General features: G+C 39.0%; 1 long non-coding RNA gene and 1 pseudogene across 1 annotated transcript; both read right to left on the bottom strand.

Annotated features, from left to right (window-relative positions):
- Positions 1–1,182: 1,182 nt before the first annotated feature.
- Positions 1,183–2,927, bottom strand: LOC149237676 (UDP-glycosyltransferase 72B1 pseudogene; annotated as a pseudogene).
- Positions 2,928–9,093: 6,166 nt separating this feature from the next.
- LOC149237675 (uncharacterized) lies at positions 9,094–12,780 on the bottom strand. Its single transcript, XR_016246309.1, has 3 exons — positions 12,450–12,780; positions 10,218–10,327; positions 9,094–10,079 (listed from the first exon to the last, which is right to left on the bottom strand). It is a non-coding gene; the product is annotated as an uncharacterized LOC149237675 (long non-coding RNA).
- Between the last annotated feature and the right edge of the window lie 12,832 nt (positions 12,781–25,612).

Genomic DNA, 25,612 nt, shown 5'->3' with positions numbered 1-25,612 from the left:
TTTCTTTATATATATATATATATATATATATATATATATATATATATATATATATATATATATATTTTTTTTTATTTATTTATTTATTTTTTCTTTATTTTCTCTCTTTCTATATATATATATATATGATAGAAAGGTTAGATATTGTTATATTTGTATTACTCATTAATTCTGTTTTTGACTTTCTTTATTTTCTCCATATTTTAGTGTTTCATCTTTAATTTTTTTATTTTTTTTTTACTTTCCAATTTTATTTAAATTTATGAGGATGTTTTTGAACGTTTATAGTTATTAATTTCATTTTCATTTTACTTTGACTTTATAAAGTTTCAAAAAATTTTAATTTTAATTTTATTTTGATTTTTTGACTTTGTAAAGGATCAATTTGTTTTTCTTTGTTTTCTATAAAGCATCTCCAATTATATATATTGTTAATGTTAGATCAGATACTCCACCTTTACCTTGATGATGAATTACATTAAAAAATTCCAAACATAAAATCCAAAAAAATTCTCTTCTATATATTAAATCTATCAAATTAAAAATTTCCAGCCATACAAAAACTTTGAAATGACAAACACACTGTAGTATTCCATGTCCCACTTTATCGGTCTTGTTTTATGGAGGAGAGGCACACCCTTTGTTGAATGTGATATTGTTTTATGGAGGAGAGGCACACCCTTTGTTGAATTTGATATTGATTATCAAATAAATATGTATCTTTTTCTTATTAAAATATATAATATATTTTTCCAGATGAAACACTGCCAATTAAATGATTTTTTATTTTATTTTTTTAAACCTATATACTAGTTTATTAAATAAAAAACTTTATTAAATAATTTATTTTTATTTTGAGCACAATTAATCTTTTCATTATATTAACAAATATATATCTACATGGTTTTTGGAAAATAAAAATAACATAAATACGATAAATAAAATAAAATCAGTGTTAAAGTAAATTTATGCTGCTCACATATGAAATACAAAGTCAAATTACAAATAAAACTCAAAAACTTAAACCTCCCACGTAGATATACCATGGATCTTTAATCAACAAAATAATGAAACTTGAATCCTCAAACCCAAATAAAATTAGAGTTAAAAGTAATTTTATGCTCTTCATATATCAAATCCAAACTCGAACAACAGAAACTTAAAACTTCCCACGTAGATGATATACCGTTGACCCTTAACAAAATAATGGAACGTAAACCCAAAGATATTAATCACACTGATGGGATTGTAACTCCACTCCCAAATATGATCAGGTTATGAAAGCTTTCCACTCACAGCGATGCAATGCAGATAAACCTCAAAAACCGTCATTCCGGAGCAAGCGAGACCTTTCAATTTTCAAGTAGCAGGTGGTGTTTTAGTGGCATGCATTTCCTTCCAAACAGAAGCCGCGTTGGCCAGCGCGTTGTATGAACTCCCTCCCTCCGCCATTGCAAACCGGGCCTTCCCCATCAATTCTGCCATCCCCTTCTTCATTTCCATTCCCCCCTCTCCTTCCATTAATTCCCTCGCCGCTCTTTCCACTTCCTCTCTCTTCACCAATCCATCTGCCCCCTTCTTCGCTTCAATGGCCACCTTCATCTCCTTCACGAGAAGGAAGGCATTCGTTCTCTGCTCAGCAAAGAGAGGCCAAGCGATCATGGGCACTCCATGTAAGATGCTTTCGATCGTTGAATTCCAACCGCAATGAGAAAGGAAACCGCCGGTGGATGGATGAGAGAGGACACCAATCTGAGGCGCCCATGAATCCACCACAAATCCACGGTCCTGGGTTCGAGTCTCGAAACCCTCAGGTAGAACCTCCCTCATGTCTGCTTCGGCCGTCATCGTGGATTCAGTTGGAGGAGGAGGCTCCTTACGCAACACCCAAAGGAACCGCTGCCCGCTTGCTTCTAGCCCCAAAGCTAGTTCCCGAATCTGATTCTCCGACAGGGTGCCGCGGCTCCCGAAAGAAACGAACAGAACGGACGAGGCGGGCTGGCGGTCCAGCCATTTGAGGCAGCCCTCCTTCTCAAACTTCTCTTCAGATTCCGACAGAGACGAAGCTATTAGCGGCCCAACGGGATAAATGGAAGGGGTCATTTCAACAGCGCTCAGAACCTTTCCTTCCTTGAGAGCTTTTATTTGTTCTGGTTCCATTTCTTGGCATGTATTTATCAGAATTCCACGAGCTTCCTGAAGCCGAAGGGAATGTTGAATGAACCAGTTGAATGAAATATCAGATCTGTCTAGAAGAGGGTCCGGCAAATCTATTCCGGGAATCGGCGGAAGGCCCGGCACTTCGATCGGGAAATCCACATCTTTGAAGGAAATTTCAATGTTGTGGACAAGTGTTGGAAAGTAGAGCGTGATGCAGAGGATAGAAGCCGCAGAAGGGAAGAATATGTAGGAAGGTATTTCTAGTTTGGAGGCAACATCCAACATGGTGGTGCAGATCATATCAGTGATGAAAGCGCAGACAGGTAACGGAAAGGATGTGAGAGCATCTTCCACTAATATTTTTGCTTTCTCCAATAGTAAGGGTATGCGTACACAAAAGTTCATCCCGGCATGATCCCCTTCGATCTGAACATCAGGGAGCTCTATGAAGCGGATCATGTCCCCTGACGAAGACGGCAGGGTGTGGTGAGGAGAGGCTCCCATCCATTTGGCGGTGAAGAAGGTGACAGAAAAGCCATGGTCGACAGTCAGCCGCTTTGCAAATTCGAGCAGTGGGATGTGATGGCCCGACCCAAACCCAGGGAATATTGCGACATGAGGCTTTTGGCTCTGCTCTTGCGACTCCATGAATGTCTCTGTATTCCAACAAGCAAATGCCAAGATTTGAAGGGTGGGTTCTGTAACCATGAAGCAGAATTTATACTTATAAAATAAATGTATGAGCGCGCTTGCGTCGTAATCAATAATTTGGGAAGGCAGCCAAAACTAAAGTTTAAAGTTTAAACCCCTGAATTTGTTGTTCCCCGGACTTAGTAAAAGCTTACAGACAATTTAGGGTGGATTTTTCATTCATTTGTTCACTTTGCAGTAATATGTTGGCAATTCAGGAGAGACGTATGGAAAATGGCAGGACCCAGCTCTATATTAAACAGTTTAATTTTGCTTGCAACGTCACTGCAGACATATGGACGATGCCACCACTATATTAAACAATTTAGTTTTGCTTGCAACAGATTCGTAAGTGATTAATATATACAAGGTGGGTGGGGGAATGATTTTTAAAACAGTTTAATTTTGCTTGCAACGTCACTGCAGACATATGGACGATGCCACCACTATATTAAACAATTTAGGTTGGAGTAGTCTACCCAGGCGGACGAATGACCTGGTTTCTGTCGTTGCCCGGAAAAACCTCCGGCTCCTGCCGCCGGTAATTCCTCCGCCTCCGCCCCTGCGAGCTCCGGCCAGCTCCGCATTAATGTCGTCGAGCTCCGCATTAATGTCGACGACTGACAGGTTCCTGACATACAGCCTGATTTCCATCGCGTCTTGCCGGGAAGTTAATTCAGCATGGAATTTGAATTACTCTCACCAATTCGACCCTGCATTCTGGAAAACTCACTCACCAATTCGACCATTCGAGGGTGGAAAAATCTGAGCAACTCTATCCAGAGCCTCACATTTCGCAGCAATGAGGCCCTGGTTGGAGAGCTCCCGTCTGAGCTATGTGAGCTGGGAAACTTAGAAAATCTGGTTGTGAAAGAAAATAACATGAAGGGTCCATTGCCAGAGGAGCTGGGGAGATTGTATAAACTGAAAAAGCTCGTTGTCAGTCGGAATCAGTTCTGTGGCCAAATTCCAACTTCGATTGGCAACTTGGAGAATCTGCTAATCCTGGACCTGAGTTTCATTAAGTTGAATGGTACTTTGCCTTCTGAAATTGGGGGCTTAAAATCTCTCATGAAGATGGATTTGAGCGATAATTTTATCAGAGGGAAGATTCCGCTGGAGTTGGGCGATTTGAAAAATGTGACGCTGTTGGGCTTCATGGCAATCTTCCACAGACATTGACGGACATGAGTAATTTGCAGGAGCTTTATCTAGGAACCAATCCTATTGGGGGCAATATTTCTCTAGCATGGGATAAGCTGCCAAAGCTAATGAGTTTCGATCTCTCGACCTCAAGATACGAGGGAAGAATACCAGAGTCTCTGGGTTCATCCAAGCAATTGCGATATATTGCTCTCAATGGCAATCGTTTCACCGGGGAAATCCCATCGAATTTGGCGGAGATTCCTTCCTTGAATACATTATATCTCAATGGAAATAATTTATCAGGCACAGTGGTTTTTCCTGAGATCTTTTGCAGGAGATTGGGAAAGCGCTTGGCCCTGTGGAATAATAGCCTGGGGCTTTGTTATGAAGGCTCTGGTATAATAATTCCTCATGGTGTCAGTTCTTGCAGCTCCGAATCATCAAAGGCAGCAAGCCACCCATCTTCTCCAACTAGTTTTGTAAGCCCAGGCATAAAGAGATATGATGTTGAATATGTTTCTGTACTGCTGTTATTACTGTATGTAGGCACTCTAATGGCTCAACAGCCATAGATAAAAAACAGACAGCCCTTATTTTGAAGGACGGATATATAATTTTATGTGTATACTACATCAGGATACCTGTGTTCCTTTTTGTTATCATTCGTTATATTAAGAAATATAAAAAAAGTTCGGGGATACAAAATCTGTTTCATCTTTTTGTGTTTCTCTAAGTAATATTTGACCCAATCAGTCATTTGGTGATGATTTGACTCAGTTACTACGAGTACATGTTACCTGTAGACTTGCTAATATATGAATTGACCATGGTTTTAAATTCCAAACTGGCCATGGCATTTTGGTGGAAAAGTGAGGACAGTGTTTGATATAAATGTGAAGAATCAGCCATATTTTAAGAGATTGTCAGTCTGTAACAGTAAACCCTAACCCTACTGTAAAACAGGAATTGACCATTGCTTTAAATTCCAAACTATGGAGGAGAAGTCTGAGGGCAGGGTTTGATATAAATGTGAATAATCAGCCCTATTTTAAGAGATTGTCAGTCTGTAACAGTAAACCCTAACCCTACTGTAAAACGGGTATTGACCATTGCTTTAAATTCCAAATGGAGTAGTCTACCCAGGCAGAGGAATTGCCCGGTGACTGTGTATCAATTAAAATACATGAAATAGATATAGTTAGTAACCCAAATGATAAGCATGTTCCATGTTTTCAGTAAAATTAAAATGATATTGAAGGGTAGCTTGAACGAGGCCTTAGATGAAGGAAATCAAAGCAACAACATTTTGTGGCAAAGGATTACTCTATTAGAGTACACATAGCTGGTAATATTGATTACAGAGTCTGAGTTGGTTAGAGCATTGCATCAGCCTCTGAAACAGCAATGGCCAAAACCTGCACACAAGTAAAATATATATAAATCCACTCTTCACTTCACTACTTTGTGAATTGTGACAAAGCAGAATCTCTGTTTAGATACTGTTAAGTTGAGCTTCTCAAAACTTGACAGGGACGTTTCATCAAGTGCAGGGGCTAGATTATGCGTATCTTTGATGCCAGAACTGTATGTTGTCTTCAATTTCCCCACTCTCTCTGTTAGTCCTTCTGTAACCTTCGGCAGTATGTTATAAAATGACATTGTAAATGAGGACTGCTTATATTAACAAGGAAATGGAGCCAAAACCAAAAGTCAAATTCTTGTTTACAGTCTTGTGTTAACTGCTTTTTAGTAGAAACAAAAAGCTGCAATTGTTCTTCCATACTTCTTAGCTGCTGTTGCTGTTGTGAGACTGAATCCGAAACCGATCTATGTAAGACATCCAGATGTTGTGAGTCCGTACTATCAGTGGTTGAACTCTCGAATATAATCAGTTGCATGATCCATATTGACCCTATCACCATGATCTCGGAGTAGTCGAAAATCTAAGATTTGAATGAATTGAATTGTAGCAGAGTTCATAAGATTGGCACGCCAAGCAAGACTCAAAGCCACAGAAATAACAAGTTGCGTGCCCGAGCGATATTCGGAGCCACAGACCCAAGAGAGATCGAAGCTGTAGATGCAAATACAATTATTTTCACACCATGTTTCACAGAGTTTGCCTTTGATTGAAATTTGATAATACAATCATTAATGAGGATATCACAGCAGTTGTATCGACTGAATACTATCCTAGTTCATTAACAAAGAAAATTGATGATATTTAGGTTTGAAACTTTAATTTAAGGTTTATTAGATTAGGACAATGCTTTGAGCAAAGATTATTGTACTGCTTATTAAGATGTTTGAATTAGGTTTGACACAATGACAGTTGTGCAGTGGTACTCTGATGTGAAGTTAACAATACATAATGCAGGTTGTGAATTAATACGATAATAACTTTTAAGTATCTGTGGAGCCTACAGTAACATTGGAAGTATCCAAGATCTGAAGATATAATGTATGATGATGCATGTATTGAATTTTTTGAAGAAGGTGAGGATTATAATTAACATTGATAAATGCGATAAGTGAAATTAATGAAAACATTAAAAAGGGGTGGACTACTTTGAGAAATGCCTGTCAACTTACCCACCAGAGAAGGTTCCTTGAATTGGCAGCAGTGGAGCATCGTCTGCAACTTTGTAAACTCCATTCCCACATGGCAGCTAGAGAAAGACTTGTACCAGAATGATCCCAGGCCAGATACAGTTCCAACCAGGAGGAATCTAGTTTGGGGTGTGATCCAAGCCCAACAACCGAAGGTCAGTTTTCTGATCACTGACAACTGCACCAGAAGCAACACATAGTATGTCCAGGCACTCTCTAATCAAATTAACTGAGGTTTGGTTGGTGTGAACAAATATTATAGACCATGGGTTATTGATGGTCCCATGAGATGTCTGCATTTTGCCTAAGGAGGAGGGTGGCTTGTGGCTGATTGATATGGTGGTTCAGGGCAAGCCTGCAAGATTTTGGCAGCAAAATGATTGTGATGTGCTTGGAAGGTTCAGCCACTTGGCAGATTTGATTGAGATTATCTCTTCTCCACACCTTTTCCAATTTAGAGGTTCTTCTATGTTAAAAAGCATCTGGTCCACTTGGAAATGTGTTGCCAAATGTGTGTATTGGATTTATACCGGCACTGGATGCCATTGGGATTTGGTGATACAACCAAGCTGGTGCTGGAAGGGTCATGGCCAATGCTTTCTGGAGATTCCTCAGTATCAAGCTAGCAGGCTAAGCAGGCAGGGCATCTTATTTTGGAAGGACTTGCAGGATTCATATTCCAGATCATGGTTTGATTGGAGGGTGCTAGCTCTTGAGAAAGCTCTCCTTTCTTCAGATAGATTGACTATCTGGATCTCCAAAAGATGATCCCCTTGGAGGATTTGTTTAGGATCAACGTTCAGATGCCCTGTTTACAGAGAGTGGCACTGATCCTTTTGTAAGCAGCTACTGAATTGCGGTAAGAAGTAGCTGTACTTCTTGCTTCATCAGAAACAACCTATGGCACCAGTCTTAAATGGTAGATGGACCTCCTCATATTCAGAGACCAAGTGAATTCATGGATTACATAGTCTGTTCTGTTTGATTAAAAAATGTGAAGATGGGTTTACATGCAGCAACATGATGACAAAGATGACGATAAGCCATGTATGCATCTTTCGGAACATCTAATTTTACAAGGAATAAAAACTGTCATTTTTTTAGAATTTGCAAACAACAAAAATAGTCATGTTTTTTTCTATGTAGTGTGCAAACAACTGATGAAATCCCTGGAATTGGATTCCCATTTTCTGGTGGGCATTGATAAGTTGTTGCAGTCCAAGCTTTGTGTTACCTCTATTTTTGTACATGGACTGTGATTATGAATATTGTGCCTAAGTGCTATGTCATGTGGACCTTATAAAGGGTCAACTTAATGTATTGTAAATGTCGTTTTAGTAAAGTTATGTAACCATGTAAAGTTTCCTACAGCAAGCTCAAGGCCAAGGCCCCATTAGTGAATATGATTAGCTTGGGAATATCTTTGCTTTCCTGAGTTGACGGGGCGTAGAGGTCAAAATAAAATGTGCAAGCAGATTCAAGGTGATCGCGGTTCTGGGTTTAGGAGCTTTATTATAACTGTTGTTTGAAAGGAGGTAATGGAGAAGCAAACAATGAGGTTCATTGTTAATGGCGTTAATAATATAAACATTATGTATTAAGTGAGCATGATTATAATAACATGACAATATAGTTAATTATTGATTAGGTTAGTGAGGTGGTTAGACCACCTTAACTGTCTCGGGGTACTTTAAACTTGTGACAGCTGAGAACCTACCTGATTGTAACAAATTTGAGATAATGAACTCCTTTTCCTTGATTGTGCAGTTAGCTTGACTGTGTTTCTCTTGAAAATCTTTCAAGACTTCCTCAGTGTCATCAAGCTTTTTCTGTGAAAGAAAAATAGGAAGTGTTCTAAGTCAACAGAGTAACACAAAAACACCTGAAAAGTGCACAGAATTAACTTATTGTATGCTAGCATTGGGACTATTCATTCATACTTGTGTCATCTGGAGTTTATCAATCAAGTCCGCATTTGTTTGCTGGTGAGAAATATTCATGTAGGGAGGTATATGTGGGCCAAATATGGCAGTTGCCTTGAAATGTATTTGAGGGCTTATCGACAAGTCATTTTCATCATTGAAAAGACCATTCTAAAACATACATTTGTTCATTTGCCAAAAACATCTGAGAGAATGTTGGAGTCACCAAGAAACCATGTGGATAAAATTCTCAAAGGTTGGAAATAAAGATTTCTCTTCTGCAATATATTGTCAGACTTCAAATGAACTTCATTTGGCTTCCTGCCATACTCACAAGCTTTGAAAACTGATTGAAACTGTTTTTTTGAGAATTGCAATATAGATGATATCTTTTATGTGAAATTAATGGATGGTTCTGAAAATGACACATTTTTTTACAAGGATATTTATATATAAAAAAAATCAGTTAATCCGCTAAATTTAACCCTTAAAAAATCCATTTACATCGATAAGAAGCCTGAAGTCCTTAATTTATGGCAGTATTATCTAATTAAAGCAAGGGAAAAAAAACAGAAGAAACATGTTGTCATCTATCTTAGAGATGCTTTCTTGGCAATACAAGATATGGCCATCTCTAGTAGAGATGATTCAAAAGTACTATCTCAGAGCTACAGGCACGAGATGGTGCCATCTTTCTATTATTGAAAATTTGAATCCTCATCATAAGCAGCAGAGAGTGACTGCTACTCTGAATATCTCTATCTATAGACCATTTCTACCTTATCTCTAGTATGGAAGCAGCAGGTGAGCAGAGCGGAGTAAGAGAAAAGGGCTACAATTGAACAAGGTCAAGCAACACCTCTTCCACTAGCACTCCAAAAATTGCTAGCTCTATGTTAACCCCTACTTCCTCTGCTTCCTCTCTGAATATTTTCCACTCTTGTCTCCCCCTCTTAAAGTCTAGCTCAACAATCCTGTCTGCATGACTATCGGTATCAATCTCTTCTTTCCATGCAGAAGAAGGAGATATTTGTCCACATATAATCTTCTTTACCAATTGCTCCTGAGCCTACTGTTGTTGTTCTCTCAGCCATGGCTCTACCCCTGCCATAAACCCACAGCCATGGCATTTTCTGCTTGACTGTAACTCTTCATTCACCCTATGAAACAGAAGCTTGTGCGCCTGCCTTGCTGCAACTAAGGAAGGATGATGAGAACCCCATAATGAAGTTAATGGGGATGCAGGAGGAAGACTCTCTGGAATTGTTTGAGAGAAATGGACATCTTGTTTCATATGATATTCTGTCCCCACATCTTCTTCCCAATCCATTTCGTTATCGTGACTTGTACAGGGGCTTGTCTGAGCTGATGATGATATATCAGTAGAATCAACATCTATACCCATGCTCTGTGACTCGTCCTCTGTACAATTGCCACTTTCATCTTCAGATGAATCCTTCCATGATGCTACTCTCTTTTCCAAAAGAAGAGGGTCCATGTAAGCAAGTTGTTCATATGCAGAAATTTTTTTAAGTAGCTGTCGTTTGGCCCCTGCCATCAAAACAAAACTTATCATACTCAAACTGGCAAAATTGGAGGGAACTAAAAACAACACCCATAAAAACAATAAACAAAATGTGCATGGAAAGTAAAATGAGACAAAAGATTGAGGATGGCTTTAGAACTTACTCTGGATAGTAGCATATGTATTTTCAAAGCCTGGAGTATCCTCAAAAGGGGAGTCCAAGACAGAAACCGGACTAAGTTGTTCAGCCTCTTCAAAACAACCAGTCTAGGGCCTGATGAAATTAGAAAATAGTTAGTTGGCAATAATGCTGAATAAGAATTGCCTGATTTATGCAGGATAAACCCTACTTCAACAAAATTGAATTGGCTCTATTCGAGATGACTGTTTTTGCTTCTTTTTTCTTCTCTTGGTTCTTTGATGTTAATTATTATGTCCCTCTTGAATCCCATCATTTTCTCTGACCAGCCTATAGGTTGAACATATCCTACATAAGATCTGAAGTCTTCCTCACTCTGATAGATAAGAACACTTTTCATTCATCTTCATTTTCCAACTTTTATAATTGGAGACTACTGGAATCCTGTTTGTTGCTTGTGGGCCTTTATGGTAATAACAGGTAAAGGATTCTTTCTGGTTGTTTTTTGAAAGTGATGAGATTATTGTTACCCTTCTTCTGTCTGCTAATTGTTCTCATTTGGCAACCTCTGAGACAACGTTGTTAATGAAATGGGTTTGTTTTTCACTGATTCCCTTTTGTTAATCTTGACCCTGCTGACCTTCAGTTCCAAAGCATGTTCTTGTCCACTTTCTTAAAGTTTAGTAACCACATTGTTGGTTTGCTTCCTCTCTTTTCAGAGTTCTTTATGCAGGCTGCTCTGTCTGAGAGTATCCTAAGTACTGATCTTTAACTTGTTGATGAGAAAGGCCATTCTATTTGTTTCTGTGAGAACCCTGTCTGAAATCCTAATTGAAGAATAGTTAATCATGATCATTAGTGTTTGGAGAGAAACCCAAATAGTCCTGGTATTTTAAGAATCAGTGCTGAGGACATATTTTGTGTTTTCCTTGAGGCAATCAGCGCTTTTTATGTCTTCTTTTGGAAAATATGATTGATCACTTTAGCTCTTTTAATGAAGCGTGCTGAATCATTATTTTTCTTTTTCCTTTGCAGTTCTGGAAGCCGAAGAAGAAGCAAAAAAGTATGAGCGAATTCATCTATGATCTCCCTACTATTTTTTATGGACATATTTCTGTATATTTATAGAGTCGAGTCTCTGGATGCTTCTGCTTAATAAATTGTGTCTAGAAGGAACTGAGTTTTCTTATTTCATTTACACTGGTTTAATGAACTTTCTATCAATATGGACTGACAAAATTGTTTGGTTTTGTGTTCTTCTCAGAGTTTTGGTTCCATTGAAAGAGGATCACCAACATGGAAGAACCGGGCAGAACAACGCAAGAAACAAGTCAGGGCCACCCCTAAAAGGCCTTTCAGGCTACTGACAGAGGTATAAACATGTCTCTTCTGATTTATATACTCTTTCTTCTCATCGACATAATACAGTCAGGGTCACCCCTAAAAGGCCTTTTAAGCTACTGATAGAGGTATAAAGTCATAAACATAACTCTCCTGATCTACATACTCTTTCATCTCATCAACCTAATACATTTATGGTTCGCTCAATTGTACATATATAATTCATTTTATAACACACTGTGAATTCCATGCACTTCAAAGCTTCTTTGGCTTCCATTTCATTCCTGTGTTCTGTCCAACCCAAAGCTCAAAGCGGAGTGCCTGTTGCCAATAGGCACGAACTGCAATTTTTCTTCTGTAACTACTGTTTTTCTCAGCTAAAGACAAATCGTATCTTAATAATTAACTCAGACATTAGTCCCAGTACTGGGGTTTGTGCAGGTTATGTGGGAAAGTTTGTCATTTCGCAGAGCTCCTGTATATAATCTCCTATTTCTTCGCTGAGTTCGTACTCTTTCTGAATCGATCACGGGAATCGGTCTTGGAATCTTCAACGAAGCATTATCTAAAAATATAATTACAGAGAAAAGCTCTCCCAGACACTAAAATAAACTTGTTTTAAGTTCAGTGTCTCAATGGGGATGGAGGGCACGGTTAGGGTTAGGTGAGTATTGTTTGTGATAATCAGGATCATTACCCATGTCCAATTATGCGATCTGTCCAACCCAATTTTTTCGAGTTAACTTACAATACTCAAACGCTTAGAGCGATGGCAAATTTTAAACTTGAGTTTTCATCTAGTTTATTAATTTCGAGTTAACTTACAATACTCAAACGCTTAGAGCGATGGCAAATTTTAAACTTGAGTTTTCATCTAGTTTATTAAGAAACATAGTTTGCAGGAACACTCTCTGACCTTTTTATCTGAGGACACAACAAATCTCAGCAAACGAGGCCACTCTCTGAATTCGATCCCAGCAGCAATCACCAACAAACCCCAAACGTTGAGCACGCAACTGATCCCTGGAGCGTAGAAAGCATAGCTTAGAAAGCGGAGTGAGTTTTCCAGAATGTCGGGTCGAATTGGTGAGTGAGTTTTCCAGAATGCAGGGTCGAATTGGTGAGGGAGCAGCCCGCGGGTTTTTGGAGTAATTCAAATTCCATGCTGAATTAACTTCCCGTGCGGCAAGACGCGATGGAAATCGGGCTGTATGTCAGGAACCTGTCAGTCGTCGACATTAATGCGGAGCTGGGCGGAGCTCGCGGAGGGTGGCAGAGGGCGGAGGAATTGCTGGCGGCCGGAGCTTGGAGGGTTTTGCCGGCGGCCGGAGCTGGAGGTTTTTCCAGGCGACGACGGAAACCGGGCCATTCCTCCGCCTAGGTAGACTACTCCATTTAGTTTTGCTTGCAACAAGTGATTAATATGTATAAGGTGTGTGGGGGAATGATTTTTAAAAATATATGTTGTGTTTTTTATTTATTGGATAATTGAGGAGCATCCAATTAGGGAGGCGACAGTTGGACATGTTGTTTTAAGAATTTTTTTAAATTTACTTTTCAGTTTATTTTTATTGTTATATCTTTTGAACAAGGCTGTCACAGCCAATGTCGTTATTTTTTATTTTTTGAAAGTAAATAGATTAGGGAATAGTTTTAAATAAATTAATACTTGAATAACAACAAAAGGGAATGTAACTACAAATTGCAACTGCAAGTAGTTCCTCAACTGAATGAGGCTACCAATAGCTTAAATACACAATCAAAAGATGAAAAAAGAGTTGCTGCCAACAAAGGAGAATAGGAACCAGAGAATGTAAACTCTGACAGAATATTTTAAAACAATAAAGAGAAGCATTTCAGGTATCAAACAATTGTTATTATGAATGACTATAATCTAGTATTGTGCACGAAATTAACTACATGATTGAGGGACTGTTAACGAGACTGTGCATCACATCGAAGCAACTAAACACTGCAAGAGAATTCATTCAGGTACTTCACGAAAGCAAATCATTGAAATTCTTACAAGTAGAAGATTTATCATTTCTATAAATATATATACATACATTGCATAAATATTTGTTATAGTTCAGAGACAACATCCTGTAACCCAACATAGGTTCCGAGCATAAGGCATAGTACCTTCCAAAAAAAATATACAATTGCCAAACAATCCTTAGATATTTTCATTACAGACCAAGAAGGGTTCTTGTGACCCAAGACCAACTAAACAAATAGAGACAGGACCACACTCAACAACCAAAGCCAAACTATACAAAAATTGCGTTCAAATTCACAACCAAAATCTCAACAGAGCCACGGTCACCAACAACCAACTAACAACCTAGAACTTTCGATGGACAGACAGAACTGAGGACCAAAAAAAACGAGACTTCGTCTCTACATAAACAATCTACAGGACTCTATAAGGTAAACAGGAAGACCCTAGCTGGTTCAAGTGGAGACCGGAACGGAAGAGCGAAGAAACAATAACCATCAAGGACCAAATCCTTGCCACCACCACAGAGGAGCGAATTACCTGCACAGTCAAGAGACAACGATTAGAGAGGCAGCATAACCAGTTATATGGAGAATAAACTAAGAGAAGGGTAAAGATGAGTACCCTGAAGGTTACCTGAAGTGGAGAGCAGGTTCCATAGTCGAACCCAGGACCAACAGCACACCAAACAACGATGACCCTTAAGGTGAGCCGAACCACCAGAAACTACAACCCACGACTAGAGGACCAACAACGAGGGTTGGTCACAAGAGAACGTAACCCATGGCCAGAGGGCCAACCACCACCAAAACCAACAACGTTTGAGCCATGACCACAAAGCCACGAAACCCCAGTTGTTCATAAGGAGCGGAATTGTTAGCAGAACAAAAGCAAAGAGGGAGCCTGAAATCAGAGTAGAGAGGTTACCTTGTGTTAGAGTCGAACTGTTTCCAAGGAAGTCGGGTTGAGGACCTGACAAGAATGCCCACCATAAACACAGTCAAACGCAATAGAGACAAACCAGAAGTGTAACAAACTAACTAAAATTATAGAGAAATCACCGCACACCTAGGACGGTCACAAAGCCCAGCGTTGTTTCGAAAAATCACACAAGAAGCAGCCACCAAAGTCATCGATACAACATCTTAACATTACCCAGTAACATAGAACTAGAGCCGAGGCCGGAACCAGTAGACAGTGGGAGGCAGAGAGCCATTACCATCGGGCGGAAGGAACCAGGTAAGGGCATAGAGGAGCAAAGCGAAACCAGCAGCAATAATAACCCAAGCTACAACCAAAACCCGCACCATAGAACCATAACACGGTGACCAAGACAACCTCAAAAAGGTGGCGGAGTTAATGCTCCATTAAAACCTCACCAAAAACCCTAGTTGCATACAAGCGTGGGAAGGGATCACGTGGGCCAGTTGCCACAAAGGCACCCACCTCAGCTTTTGGGGTGAGTCATCAAATTTTGGTATCATAGTAGTTCTTTCCTTAGGGAAGAAAAAAATTATGGAGTTAGGAAGAAGGGGTAGAGTAGATCTATTCAGAGGGTAGCCAACAAAGGACTGCACGATGAAATCAAGATCCTAAGTGCCAGATTAGCAGCAATAGAAGTAGGGAGGTGATGGGATCCAGAAGGTGGTGAGGATAGTGAAGAAAAAGCTACAACTACGACAAATGGGTCCGATGAGGAAGGGCCAGAGATAAAATTGTTGAAATCTGTTCTATTAGCAAGTAGCAAACCGAAGCCTGAACTATCAAACTATGATGGCAGTTTATCCACTGAAGTATTATTGCACTGGATTAGCGAGTTGGATAAATACTTCAAATTTGAGGAAAATAGTGAGGATAGGAGGGTCAAATTTGCAGCTACAAAACTGAAGGGGCATGCAGGGCTATGGTGGGACAGTGTGCAAGCAGAGCGAAGGAGATCAAATAAGCCACCAATTAAAATGTGGACCAGAATGATCGCCAAGATGAAAGGTAAGTTTTTACCTAAAGACTATCAGATTGCTCTATATAGATAGGTACAGAACCTGAAACAAAGAGCAATGACTGTGAAAGAATATACATAAGAATTTTATAGAGTGAATCTGTGAGCGAGTTATGTCGAAGATACCCCAGAAAACACAGAAAAGTTCGTGAATGGATTACGGATGGAGATACTAGATGAGATCAGTATTCTCTCTCCCAAATCTATAAAAGAAGCATATCAAAGTGCTTTAAAAGCAGAGGAGAAGATCACTAGGAAATTTTCTTACACTCAAAAAATTTCTCACTTACTAATAATTGACTCCATTGATGGATAACAACATTTATGTTTAACCAAATCCACTAATAAATAATTAAATGACTAGAAAACAATTTTTTTTGGTTTTACATTTACATGAAAACACATCCTAATGCCCAACAATTTTATTTATTAAAACATATATATATATATATATTAGATTTAATTTTGCACTTTATAGTCTTCGGAAAAACATATGAAGACATGCAATGCGTAAATATATAAAAGGACAAAGAAAACAATGTGGGCCATTTGTTTCATATTATTATTATGCAAATTCCCCAAAAAAAAATGAAAACCAATTAAATTAGTGAAATTAAAATAAATAACAATTTACTTGATTTCAAATTTTCCAACATTTACTTTTAATAGGAAAGATATATATATATATATTTAAAAAAGTAAAAAAATTTAATTAGGGTAAGATTTTTTTTTTTTTTTATATAATATATATATATATATATCTTTCCTATTAAAAGTAAATGTTGGAAAATTTGAAATCAAGTAAATTGTTATTTATTTTAATTTCACTAATTTAATTGGCTTTTATTTTTTTTGGGAATTTGCATAATAATAATATGAAACAAATGTCCCATGTTGTTTGCTTTGTCCTTTTATATATTTAGGCATTGCATCTCTTCATATGTTTTTCCAAAAACTGTAAAGTGCAAAAGTACATCTAATATATATATATATATATATATATATATGTTTTAATAAATAAAACTGTTGGGCATTAGGATGTGTTTTCATGTAAATGTAAAACCAAAAAATAAATTGTTTTTTAGTCATTTAATTATTTATAAGTGGAGTTGGTTAAACATAAATGTTGTTATCCATAAATAGAGTCATAAATGGAGTCAGTTATTAGTAAGTGAGAAATTTTCTGTGTGTAAGAAGTTTGCATTAAAATATTCTGGAGAGTGTAAGAAGTGGGCACATGGGGCGATTCTGAGAATCGCCCTTGCCCCCCACCCCACAAAAGCATGCAAGTTATGTGATTACAGTGATTAATCTCGCAGCATCAAATCACATAACTTGCATGCTTTTGCGGGGTGGTGGGGCTAGGGCAATTCTCAGAATCGCCCCATGTGCCCACTTCTTACAAACTTCTTACATTCAAATTTCTCACTTACTAATAATTGACTCCATTTATGGATAATAGCATTTATGTTTAACCAACTCCACTTATAAATAATTAAATGACTAAAAAACAATTTATTTTTTGGTTTTACATTTACATGAAAACACATCCTAATGCCCAACTAGCCTTTCCCAAAAAAATATTATAAATATGTAGCCAACTCCTTCATCGTAATCCAAGTCAAATTGAGGTAATCAATTTCTATTCTTTCTTTACGTTTCAAAGATGTAATTGTAATTGTTTTGATCTACCATATTCTTTTTTTTCTATGTCCAAAATGTAATTGTATTCATTTTTTTTGGACAAAATTAGCTTCTCGAAGTGATCTAACGTACTTAAAGTAAAAAAAAATTACCCTTTTAAAAGCTATACTTTTTTTTCCTCGTCTTCTTTACCTTTTTAATCTTTATCTTTATTTTCTTGGGGTTAATTAAAAAAGAACACACAAAAACAAAACTTACAAACAAAAAACCTAGTTATATAGCCAAACTATTTGGCTTTATGGTTTATAAGTTTGTAACTTCCAAGTGACAGTTACATAGTACACACCCCTTGTCACGCCCCTACACTGGCGGTAATCTTCCAACCGCACTATAGCGAGGTGTGGCACCACCGAACACTTTCTTTTCACCAATACTTATGTTCATGGACTACGCCTAACATTCGTACTTAGTTTATTTTTCGTTACCAAGTATTATATTTGTCCTTTATACAGATGAAAACCCATACACATTCATCATCAACAACATTATACAAAAGAAATGCACAACAGTATAAAGGGAGGGGCAACTCCCTGCAATATGAGTCTGCCCAAATATCAATATATATAAATTTCCACTTTTACAAAGTATAAGTTAAATCTTGGGAAACCCCAAATTTACACTTAGCCAAATTTCCAACTTCATCGTGTCGTTTGCCCAACTCAGGCGCGCCTCGTCGTAACCGTGTTGCCTCACCCAGGCGCCCTCCACACGAGTCACACCTCCGTTTCACCAAACCGAAACTCCTTCGTTTCATTATGCACGGTGCGCCCTACTCGGGTCACCCGTCTGCACGTTCACCGTGTCAACCCAACACTTCACCAAACTCCCGTGTCAACCAATTCGCCTTCGTGCACGGGGCGCCTACTCGGGTCGCCCGATCCACACTTAGCTGTGTCAACCGACTCACCTCCGTGCACGGCGCGCCCACCCGGTCGCCCGTTCAGCACTTTGGTCGGTCGTTCAGAGGACACCCACTCGGGTCACCCGTTCAGCCCAACTCGTTAGCGGGTGCACACGTCATGCAGCCCTGCCCAACTCACCGAACTTCGCAACTCGTAGTTCCGCCGAATCGCCCATTGTGCAGGCGCATAACCTGCACCACCTGCGGTTATTCTCGCACTTCACCGTTCGACTTCTCCACCCAACTCCTTCACACTTTCGCCTTTGCCTTTGGCTCTACGTTCAAGTGTTGACTCGTTGGTTAATCGAATGATGATGTTTTGTCCACCCACCGCTCGCCTATATATATCATTTGGTGGGCGAGTCAGCCACCCGGCCGACCTATGTCTTTCGCCCGGTCGACCTTTCATACTTCGCAACATTTGCCTGGGAGGTGGGTTAGCTCCCCCCAACTCATGGGTGAATGCCCCCTCCGCACACCCATCGCAAATCTTCGGTTAGTCAGCGCGTGGGTCGAGCCCAGCTCGCCCGCCTATAAGCTCACTGTCAAACCTTCACACATCACTTTGCCCATGTTGTCTCGCCCATTAGCCGCAACTCATCCATCTCTTCACTCGGTGGGTCGCCCTGCCTGTCGTATGGACCGCAGGTCCTTACATCCTCCCCCACCTGAAATCATTGTCGTCCTTGACAATATCTCATCCTGGAAACCATCTGCCACCAAGATAACCATCATATCCTTGATCCATGATATTAACCAGTCCATATACTGCAAACATCCCTACAACATATGCAAAACGACCGTCTCCACCATGTGTCATCCCATCGTGAACTATCATCAAGATACTCCAACATAATGCTAACACATCTTTGCACACTGTCGACCCCCATGACTCGAACTAGTCGGGTAGCTAATCCAACTGTCACGCTCAAATCATAAGAATGCACGTCCTTATGCCATCATCAGTCTTTTCTCAGACTCTGCCACATCTCAGACTCACCAAGAATCTATCCATGCTCAGGTCCATGGAAACTCCATCCCATCTGCAACATGTCATGATGCTAATGCCAAGCCATTCCTGCATCATCTGTCATACCTGCTCAACCTGTTTTAAGGACTCACTGCCATGAGCAGCTAACAATGAGCCCCATCTTCTAAGTCATCTAAGAAGATGTGGAGGGAGTAGAGCCTGAAGGCTCACCCTCACTAATCAGCTCAATCCACCTGTCTAGATCTTCTATCTCCATCCTCTGTAGATATGCAACCCGATCCTCCCCCTAGACATTCGGCCTCACATAAACATCATTGTCGTCATCGTCATCCTCAACTTCCTCCAGCCTCCTAGACAAATCCAAGATACTATCAGATAGTGTCTTGATAACCTGTGACTGTTCCGTAAGCTTTGCCTCAGCAGTAGACAACCACTTACACACATCATTCATCTGCTTCTCGTCCTCCATTTGCATCATTGCCAACTTACACTCGAGTCTCGTCACACCAATGGTTGGAACACCAATGGGTACATCTTCCCTTCCATCGTAAATGTACAACTTCTTCAAATGTGGAACAATCATCACATCATATTGTTTCAAGAATTCCATTCCCAACACAGCTTCATAGTCATCAATCCGCACTACAGTGAAGTCAACTTTCCCGGTCCACTCACCAAGTGTTGTGTCCACTCTTTCAACTACACCAATCACAAAATCAGGAGGAGAATTCATTGTCTTCATTTGTGCCTTCACTGGTACAAACTTTAGCCCAATCCTTCTCGCAACATCCTCACTCATGAAGTTGTGAGTAGCCCCACTATCCACCATAGTGAGCACATCCACACTCCCAACCTTCATCCAAACATACTCCAAGTTGTTCCTTTCCGGATCTCTTCGAGAGACTGCTTCCGTAGCAGCTGCAGCTCCAAGTATCTGCATCACCCCCACAGAAGTTCCTTCTTTCTTCGTATTAGACTGTGCTACCGCAACCACTTTTGGTCTGGAAGGACAATTCTTCACCGTATGTGGTTCCGCACATATCCAACACTTCAATGGTTTCTTCGTCTTCGACTTATCATCCGATTTCGAAGCATCATCTTTCTTCTCTTTCGGCTTATCAAACTTCTTCTTTTTCTCATTAGAAGTTTCGTCATAATGCTCCACCAAATGATCACCAACAGCAAAAGCCTCCTCAAGTATCTTAATCTTCTGCCTCTTCACTTCATTGCATGCCCAAGGTTTTAGCCCAATGATAAAGTTGAACACCTTGTCCCTTTCCGCCATGTCCGGAAGTTCCAGAACTGCACTTGCAAACTCCCGCTGATATGTCTATAGACTTCCCGTTTGCTTGATATACTTTATCTTCATCCTTGCTTCCCATGTTTCATCCTGAGGACTGAAGTGGGTCTGCAAAGCCTTCTTCATGTCATCCCACGAAGTTATGTCATCAGCACTACCACTGGTAATCTGATCCATCCTCCTTCGCCACCACATCTTAGCATCCTTCGTCAGGAATTGAGTAGCCACTTTCACCTTAGTCTCCTCATTTGGTAAACTCAAGCGTTCCAAGTATTGCTCCATATCCCATAGAAAGTTACCAAGAGTCTTCGCACTTCTTGTACCATCATCAGACTAGGGTTCCTTGACTTTCACATGAGGCACTCCTCCACCTGAGTTATGTCTCATGGCCTTCTTCAACACTGCTATCTCATCCTTTGCTTCATCAAGAGATTTCTGCAAGTTCAAGATTTCTGCCAAACCTTGGTCTCTTGCCTTCCCAATCTCCTTGACTTCCTCTTCAAGTTGTGTATACTTAAAGTCAGTATACTCATATCGGTCTCGGAGTTCATCGAATTCCTCTCTCATCTTCGCATTGCCTTCTTGATCTTTAAGGATCCCGGCCACTCTCGAAGTCCAGAAAGAATCCAATTCTTCCATCCTTTCCAATATCCTGTTTATGAAAGCCTCGGTTGCATTGTGGCTAGATTCACCCACAATATGAGATTCACTTGCCATCTCTGCCATCAGCTTCCTTCTTTGTGATCTAGTATAGACCATCCACCAGATTCCCTGCAAACTAAATCAGCTCTTGATCAATGATTAGCTTCTTTCACCTACACTTTCGAATCAGTTTCGACACCAATGTCACTTCACCAAGTTCCCGGCAAAACTTGAACCAGCTCTGATACCACTTTTCATGCCCCTACACTGGCGGTAATCTTCCAACCGCACTATAGCGAGGTGTGGCACCACCGAACACTTTATTTTCACTAATACTTATGTTCATGGACTACGCCTAACATTCGTACTTAGCTTATTTTTCCTTACCAAGTATTATATTTGTCCTTTGTACAAATGAAAACCCATACACATTCATCATCAACAACATTATACAAAAGAAATGCACAATAGTATAAAGGGAGGGGAAACTCCCTGCAAGATGAGTCTGCCCAAATATCAATATATATAAATTTCCACTTTTACAAAGTATAAGTTAAATCTTGGGAAACCCCAAATTTACACTTAGCCAAATTTTCAACTTCGTCATGTCGTTTGCCCAACTCGGGCGCGCCTCGTCATAATCGTGTCGCCTCACCCGGGTGCCCTCCGCACGAGTCACACCTCTGTTTCACCAAACCAGCACTCCTTCGTTTCGTCGTGCACTGCGCACCCTACCCGAGTCGCCCGTCCGCACATTCACCGTGTCAACCCAACACTTCACCAAACTCCCGTGTCAACTGACTCACCTTTGTGCACGGCACGCCCACCCGGTCACCCGTTCAACACTTCGGTTTTCATTTAGCGGGCGCCCACCTAGGTCACCCGTTCAGCCCAACTCGTCGGCGGGTGCACATGTTTTGCAGCCCTGCTCGACTCACCAAACTTTGCAACTCGCAGTTCCACCAAACTGCCCATCGTGCGAGCGCATAACATGCACCACCTGCAGTGATCCTCGCACTTTGCCATTCGACTTCTCCACCCAACTCCTTCGCACTTCTGCCTTCACCTTTGGCTCTGCGTTCAAGTGTTGACTCGTTGGTTGATCGAATGATGATGTTTTGTCCACCCACCGCTTGCCTATATATATTGTTTGGTGGGTGAGTCAGCCACCCGGCCGACCTATGTCTTTCGCCCAACCGACCTTTCATACTTCACAACATTTTCCTGGGAGGTGGGTCAGCTCGCCCCAACTTGTGGGTGACTGCCCCTTCGCACACCCATCGCAAATCTTTGGTTAGTTGGCCCGCAGGTCGAGCCTAGCTCACCTGCCTATAATTTCGTTGCCAAACCTTCGCACATCACTTTGCCTATGTTGTCTCGCCCGTTATCCGCAGCTCGTCCATCTCTTCGCTCGGTGGGTCGCCCTGCCTGTCGGATGGACCGCAGGTCCTTACATCCCTGGTCACATCACTATGACAACTTGTATCCATGTTATCTCATGTGTTGTGTTAGTGTTATATGGTTTAGAGTTTTTTAAGTATATTTTGTTGGTTGAATTTATTTATAAGTTTCTAGGAATTTGTTAAAATCACAAATTTCAATTGTGAATTTTTAGTTAAAAGGTTTAAAATTTTTAGTTAAAAAGTTTTAAGGATTTTTTTAAGTGTTGAATCTATATATATTTAAATATTATATTTTAAATAATGAATCATCATGATTTAACCAAAAATGATTTCTTTGACTACATAATAGTTAACCAATGTCCTTTATCCAACTTTTTTGTTGCCGCCAATTTACTAACTTGCATGAACGTCTTAATGGAAAAAAAACATGCATGAATGTTCTATTTCATAATTACATTCCTATTGGAGATGCATAAAAGGAAATAGTTGTGCTTGTATTCTCAAACATATTATCATAATTTGTAATCTTACAGGTGTGTTACATGTGTGTTATATATTGTGATCGTGAGTTATAATTGTGAGTTTCTAGATTACTATCTTTAGCTAATCAAATCCACTTTCTTAGAGCATGAATAGGCCTAATGGTTAAGAGCATGTGTTTCCTCCTAAGAGGTCACATGTTCAAAAACCAGAAGGGGTTAGAGTAGGTATGCCTTCGTAGACATAATAATTAAATCGTTGCATGGAGATGGGTCTCTTGTCCCACAAACAAGGGGGTCTCATACACCAATTTGGTGTCTGGCTTGGCTATGACGATAGAGATTCTGAAAAGGTTGTTACCAGAAGGAACAATGTTGAGATGGGAGTCTGTTGAAACCAGTCATAGATCTAGAAGAATTTTGAAACATGAAATGGTGGGCATGCATGTGGACTCAGATGGGGCACTAGTTGATGAAAGAGAAGAATATGGAACACCTTCGTTTGCATCCAGTCATTCATATGAAGATGTGAATTTTGATGGTGTGAAAGAAAATATGAGTGATTTTGAATAGTTGTCTAAGACAATTTATATAAGATATGTTTGCATCGTATCTTGAAATAAAATTTTTGATTTCCATATGGTGTTAAATCAGAAGTTATGAGTCATTTTTATGTTGTTTGATTATATGTCTTAATTATGAAATTTTTTATTGTTTATAATATCTACAATGCAACATTAAATTAGAGATATAATGTATGTTTCATTCAATATACAAATAATGACATTTTGATTCATTTAGTCATGTAATTTGTTCATAATGTCATGGTTTTTTAATTTTATTGTTGAAAAAATTCCAATTTCTTTTGTATCTAGCATGTTATGGTTGAAAACATATTGAATTTATACTTAAGAAAGAAAAATGTTATTCTACCAAAAACATTAGTGTGTTTTTTCCTCATAAACAACTGTTTTTTTTGCACATAAAAATTCAGTTTTACTATCATTTTTTAAAAATGTTGAAAATTGACCATAAAAGAAAAATCGTCGTTCTAGTATCAATACTTTTCGTTTTCAAGGTTTTTTTTGCATGAAAATTTCATTTTCACTGCCATTTTTAAAACATGTTCAAAATTGACCCTAAAAAAAAACCATCGTTCTAGTATACACACTTTTCGTTTTTAGCATTGTTTTTGATGTTTTTTCGGGGTTTTTTGGCAAGAGTTCCTGTTTTGAGTTTATAGTTCCCGTTTCAAAGTTTACATTGTTCATGACCCAACAATGTCTAGACAAAGAGTATTTTAGCTCCAAAATAATGTGCCTTACAAATATTCTATACAAAATATGATGTCCTTGCTGCATCCTATGCTATTATAACATAATGCCACAATAAAAAATTAAATTATTCTAGATTGTTCAATCTACAAGTATATGATGTCTATCATATCAAATAGTTTTAATGACATATGGAAAATAATTTCCCAAATAACAGGCCCAAGAGTATCCTAGGCATTATCTTCGCCTACACATCAATTCAACCATTTATGATTAGCCTCACCTAAAATGGTGATCAACAACTTAGGCCTATGAATGCAATATATAATGCAATGACTAATAACTAATCCTATAATTTCATTAAATCAATTCCCTAAGACCATTAAACACTTCAAAAGCACAAGGATGAGTGAGGGAAATTCACTGAAATTTAGATAATAATCAAATCAATCCTAAACACACATTCAAAATTAAGTGTGTAGCTCATGCCAATCATTGTTCACCAATTAAATTCAAAGTATAAAACTATAAATTAGCATCTATAACCAAGAATGCACTGTATTTTCATTTCACAATGCCAAATAACTCGATAAATCATTATCAACACTCCCTTATAGAGTATCTTTAGTATAGGTATTAACATTGTATCTATTTCTATGTTTCAATTTAGGTACCAACACTTTATCTATTATATGTTTGTTTGGCACTATATTTTTTTCCATTACACAGTATTTGTTTTTTAATATTGTGTGTCTCTATAGTAGGGTTTCCACTATTTGTATTTTTTGTACATTTATGTTCTTCTTCTATTGGTTTCTATAGTCCTAGAAAGAGGGAATATAGTCACTCCTACAAGGAGGGAAAATAAGGTTGGGACCAAGGGCGCCTAGATACCACACACTATATCAAATGTAAAGATAAACTAGGTTACTACTGAAGAGAATTTAAATACAAATGTTGAAGAGCATAATGAGCCAAAGGATGAAGGAGTTACTCCACCATCAACTATAATGCAAGATGTAAGTTCAAACAAGAAGACTAATACTATCAAAGGTGGGGAAAAGAGGATATGTTGAAGGCAATTGATGGCTTTGAATTGAATGGATATTTGGTAAAATTAGCTATGAAAAAATATGGAATTGCACTAATATCACTATATTATTAGATAAATAGCCCCACACATACAAAGAGGAAAGGCCCTTAAGTGTTCATTGAACAGATGAGGCAAACGTGGTTGCTTGGCATAAGGATATGGATTAAATAGGCCATGTGTTGAAGTACAATACAACTAAAGGCCAATGTTTCTAAATTTTTTCGGTATAAGCTAAATCTATTTAAATACTAATTTCTTGGGAAATATTGGTAGGTGAGGGTCAAGAAAATACAT

Source organism: Pinus tabuliformis, chromosome 8 (genome assembly GCF_031772625.1).
Source record: "Pinus tabuliformis cultivar Carrire ecotype Pingquan chromosome 8, CPIR1, whole genome shotgun sequence".
Lineage (NCBI taxonomy): Eukaryota > Viridiplantae > Streptophyta > Pinopsida > Pinales > Pinaceae > Pinus > Pinus tabuliformis.
The sequence above is the reverse complement of the archived record's forward strand: the minus strand, read 5'-3'. Positions and strand labels throughout refer to the sequence as shown.